This window comes from Pygoscelis adeliae, unplaced genomic scaffold (assembly GCF_000699105.1).
Source record: "Pygoscelis adeliae isolate BGI_AS28 unplaced genomic scaffold, ASM69910v1 Scaffold216, whole genome shotgun sequence".
In the NCBI taxonomy this organism is placed as follows: Eukaryota; Metazoa; Chordata; class Aves; order Sphenisciformes; family Spheniscidae; genus Pygoscelis; species Pygoscelis adeliae.
Window position 1 is genome coordinate 4393304 of NW_008825073.1, and position 5253 is coordinate 4398556.

Sequence of the window (5253 nt, forward strand, 5' to 3'; positions counted from 1 at the left end):
TCCCAGGCGGGTGTGGAGGTCGCGGAGGGAGCGCGTCCCGCCCCGGGTGCTAGGGCAGATCCTCAGTCTGGGACGGCAGGTGACACGCGGGGTCCTCTCCTGCTCTTGGGAGAGCCCGGATGACATTAAGCCTTAGGACACCAGCTGGGTTCAGTACGGGCTTGTGCTGTACAGGGCTATGGCTGCATGGCCTGGGACCTAAATCTGACAGACGATCCTGGCAGCACGCAATGCACAGCATGAACGGTCGGTAGTGTAGTGCTACGTTTTATTTTTTTAAGCACAGCACCTTCCATTTCTCTCTGTATTATTCTTATAACAAAAGCAAGATAAGCAGCCTTTCTCATTTCTTTTTTATTTAGCTCCTAAGTCCCTTCTTACGATATCTCTGAAATTTAAACAGGCATAAGACAGGTAAGGGTTAAAGCTGGGCTTCTACAAACTGATGTTGGTCCCTTAGAAACACAGGTAATTGACCTAGGTGTGAGAAATGTATATGGTGTAATAGTCATTCAGGGCCGGCTGGAAGCACTCGGCCTCCAGGAATGAGTCACTTTATGATTTACGCTGTTTGTTTTCTTCATACCTACGTGAGATAGCTTGATAAAATCTTACTCATAAAAACCAGAAGAGCTGTGGGTTTAGGTTTCACTTTGCTGTGCCCTGAGTATCCGGCAGTGGTGTTACTCTCCCTCCGTGTGACCGCTTTGCTCAGGCTGCAAAGGCAGGCGCCGGTGGCGTGAGGTATGTCAAGAGTTGACCGCGTCGTTCCGTGGCGCTCCTGCATGCCACGCAGGAGGTGAAGAACAACGCTGTGTCTGGCAGTGGGAAAATTAATTAGTATAATGATCGGGAGTGGAACGGGGCCAAGAGTCTACAGCCGTTTGTTCTTCACTAGCAGAAGATGCTTTGGCATCCCCAACAATTACAACCAGTTCACTTTCATCGGAGCAATCCCACTCTCAATATAGCATCTCGCCCCTTCATATGTGTTAGTTAAAAGCTACAGTAAACCTATCGCATCATCACCCCCTGTAACCGCCAAGATTCAAATTTCAGCAGCACTCTCAAGGATCAGAGCAAAAGAGACTGCCAGAGTGAACTCCTCCGGTGCATTACCCTTTGTGTTACCCGGAGAGTCTCTGAGCAGTTCACAGGTCACCTTTCTATAGGATCTCTCTGTTTAATCTTTAACAAACGTCTCCTTAGGGCATTCTCCTTGGAGGCCTTCACCTCTCAGAGCAAGCCAGGCAGGTTCGTAGCCTTGCTCTCCCAAGTAATTGTGAATAGGCTGATGATGGAGCGTGGGATCTCAGCCCACCTCCCCTCCCCTTAAAACTGGGGGGTGGGAGAGGCAGTTTTGACCCAGATTGTCAGAGGCAGCACAGGACAGGCCTTGAGCAGCACATTATCCCGGCTCACCAGGCAAGCTAGGCCAAGAGAATAGGAAATCCGTGTGAGGCCCAGTTTCCTTTGAGATGGAGAAGGCTTTGCCTCTAAGAGCCCGAGTGGGTTAGCTGGTTGGAAGCTCCTGAATCTCCTTGCTAGAAGTTAATCAGCCCCCCTGTTTTTATCTGCTGTCCCGACTGGTTGAGAATAGCTTTCAGTTACACGAGAGAGGCATGAAATCAGTAAGGGTTAGTGACCAGAATCACCCACGGTCTGCTCTTCAGCTCCAGCGTAGCAAACTGCAAGTACCCGCACGTGCTGTTCTCCTCCTGCCCGAGGTCCGCCTGGCAGGACATGGTTTTTTGCGCTGCCCCTTCTAATTACAGAGCTAATGTTCTCAACGCAAGGAAAAAAGAAATGATTCTTTGGAAGGCAAGCCCCTATTCACACCACAATGATCCTCAAGCTGGGGACCACAGGAATAGTAGCTGTGATTAGTCCCACTGCATGTGAAAAGGGGGAGTTTCCCGGAGCTTTGGCAAGCTGGGGATCGATCTCTTCTGCTCCCCAGTTCTGCCGGGTGTCTCGGTGCGGTAGGTTTTCAGCATAAAGTCAACGTCTAGGGATCAGCCTCAGCTTCTGGAGGGTTCTTATGTTTCCACTTCCAGACATGAAACGTACCCACGTGCTTTCCATTACACAGGTAGTAAAACCAACCCCCACGGTGTATTGCATTTAACGCACATGTGTAGAACATCTGGCCATGCACATCCAGAAGGCCTGTCCGGTGCTTTCCAGGAGCTCCAGCACGTTACATGTACATCCAGTCTTCCTGGAAGATGTTAGAGCTTCTGCATGTCGTCCTACGGCACACCCGTGCTGCTCCAGCCAGACTGAAGCGTGCCTGGAAATTCCTTACTCCACCACACCGGACATGCACAGTGGTCATGGCTGACACACACGCAAGCTGAGAAAGTCCTCAAAATCTGTACGGCCCCGGTTCCGGGCTGGTGGGAGGATGCTCCTGGAAAAGCCCAGTCGGATGGCAACCCCGGGGTGGCTCACGGGCCCACGTCAGCTTCTGCCCTGGAGAGGAGACTGTTCTGCAGCTCCCTCCCTGCTTTAACTCACTTTCTGACGGACCTTGGAGGCAGTGTCCCCAGGGATGCACAAAGGGAAGACGCTACTATTTAGTGATTCAACGAGAAGGCCACGGCATCTTCTCTGTACTGGCAGAAAGGCGATTCGAAAAATCCACCGTGAGCAGCCTCCGGGATGCCGCCCGCACTGAACGTGGAGGAGTTCAAGCAAGCAAGAGGGAGAAATATGGGCTGGTGAAGGGATACCAGGGGGCTCAGAAATGCCACCCCACTCCTCCTGGCCCCTGCGGACATGATGGGGATACCACAAACCCGCAGTATCTGGGACTTTCCCACTCCCGTTGAGCAACTTGCTGAAATACAGAGCTGGAAGGGACGCCAGCCTGCCCAGCCTAGGCGAAGGGATGGAGGTCTGCTTCCCCTCTGAGCTTCACACAGCCATTGCTGCAACTGTCCTTCAAGCTATGCCCAAGGGCCCTCAGTCTGCAGCCTAGTTCCCCCTCTGGTCTTATGGCTGTTACTCACCTATGTTGATTTGTCCCTGTCCCTCAGCTGAAGATCCCCGTAAGGACAATCCCTATTATTATTTGTAATCCTTAGGGCATCATGATATTGCTTAACACCCCAGAAATAAAGGAGAACAGAGATGCAAGGGTTTTTCCTTAAATACAAGCATTTACTCATGTTTATGTCTTGCGGTGTGATAGTGTAGGCACCAACCATCCCAAAGGTCAAAGCAACATCCCCCAAATATTTACAGCAGTATAGACGCTGATCAACAGCTAAGCCCCTAGCCAGTGGCCCCATCCTGTGCCTTCTCCTTGTTCTAGCTTAGCTTTCTTCGTGAAGAGCACAAGCGAAAAGCAGGTGGAGGTCCTGACCCACGGTCCTGTCTGAGCTGCAATCCAGGGCTGTAGGGAAGAAATATCCCAACGTGTTCTTGAACACAGAGTCATTCTTTCTCCAAAATGCTTACTTGATTACCAACAGCTTGTTGCCCTTGCTCAGATTATCCTCCTGGAATAAGTTATGCAGCATCCCTCAATGAATAAAGAAATAAAAGGGGGAAAAAAAAATATCAGTGCTTTAGCAGCAAAGCCAAAAGAGTCCGTGAAAATCACCCTCCTTTCTCCAGACTTCATTGTCTGCACAAGCCTAACCAGCAGAGAACGATCACATTCATACCAGCATTAGCTCCTCTCAAGCCCAAATTAAAAATCAAGCAGTAACCGAGAGGAGGCTTTTCAGAGCAAGCCCTTTGCCTGGTTCTCACCACGTTTTATGTGGAGGGATGGTTTTCTTCTGTGCACAAGCCATTTTCAGAGCCCTCTCTCCCATGTCAGTTCACAGCACCAGAAAGTGAAGGACTTCTGCCATGGCCATGGAGAATTCAGCTGCAGGGAGTCTCATTTCCAGAGAGGGAGATAAACAAAAAGCCACAAGTCATAGGGAAAAATGGCTAATGACAGGAAAGTCAAAGAGGTAGAACCATCACATTAGCAGTGAGCCCGGCGAGGGTTCGTGAAGCAGAGGGTAATGACAGCAGCCTACCACAGTCTGGAGAGGACCGATTGTGAAAGCGGGGCAAAAGAAACGCGTGAGGAAGTGTCTGAAGGGCTGCAAAGCCACAATTGTTACAGAGATGCTCTCGGTTTCAGGGGCACTGCTGCCGTCCTTGCCCAGGTTTATTAGGTCCTGAAGGGCTATCTGCCAGAGCTGGAGATGTCTGTGGTGGAAGCGAAGGTGTAGAGGGTTAGAGAAAAGCCCTCTTGCACCGATTTCTCTGGCAGAAGGTTGCACTGACTGGTGCTGGAAGCCACCGGAGGGTGATGTCAGGGTCCAAGTTTTCCCGTCTTTTACCTCAGAGGGTGCTTGCGCTAGCCCGGGTGGGGTGAAGGGGCTCCATGTTCCCCCGGCACCCTCCTGCTGGCTTTTCTGCCCAAGCAGGGTTAGAGAGAGAAAGTGCATCCAGTCAGATGGATCCCCTCAACCCCTGGGACCAAGCACAGGGTTTCTTCCCTCAGGATCCATCATCTGATGCCCGACAGCCTTGCTCTGGCTCTCGGTCCATGGGAAACTCTTCCAGTCCAGCAGATCTCACAAGCCTGGTAAGTCCAGGTGTGGGCCGAGATTACAACGCCTCCCACTCAGAGCATTGCCACTTAACTGTCACCTCCCCACCATCCTCCTTCCTGCCAGCCTGACCCTTTGCACCCTTCGACTAATTACAGTGCTTTCCGATTTCCCGCAGGACACAAACGGAGCCTAAGGTCCTCACTGCTGATTGACCCCTCCAGTCCTTTCCCAGCTCTTCCCTGTTGGGCTTGCAGTCAAGATGCAAGGAGTGAGAGGAGGAGAGGACTCTGCATATTCAGCACTTGCCCCTGCGTTTTCCCAGGCAGAAATTCAAATGGGACCTCTCTAGGAGGGGATCACGACATCTCCACAGGGCATTCCTAGCTATTGTGGCTCCTCTCCTCTACCCCAGGCTATGTGTGTTTGTAGTTACCAAATGCAAATCACATTTCCCACCCTCCTGGCTGAATCTCTCACTCCACAAGATCCTTCCCGTTTTTTTCTCACCAGCTCGTTTTGCAATGCTCTGCAGAGTTCACAGCCCCTCCCGGTTTCACCTCCCTCTGATCTGGCCATGCACAGTGAGGTGGCTATAGGGAAGGTATTTAAGCAATCCTCCTAATTAAGTACCTGCATCACCTCTAGGCTCAGCCTGGCTCTGGACACAGAAACTGCAGCTATTTTGCAG

General features: G+C 51.3%; 1 protein-coding gene across 1 annotated transcript in view; it reads right to left on the bottom strand.

The window, feature by feature from the left end:
- Positions 1 to 5253, bottom strand: part of IGBP1 (immunoglobulin (CD79A) binding protein 1) — a 12956-nt gene that overhangs the window by 6980 nt on the left and 723 nt on the right. The gene's annotated exons all lie outside the window — the stretch shown is intronic.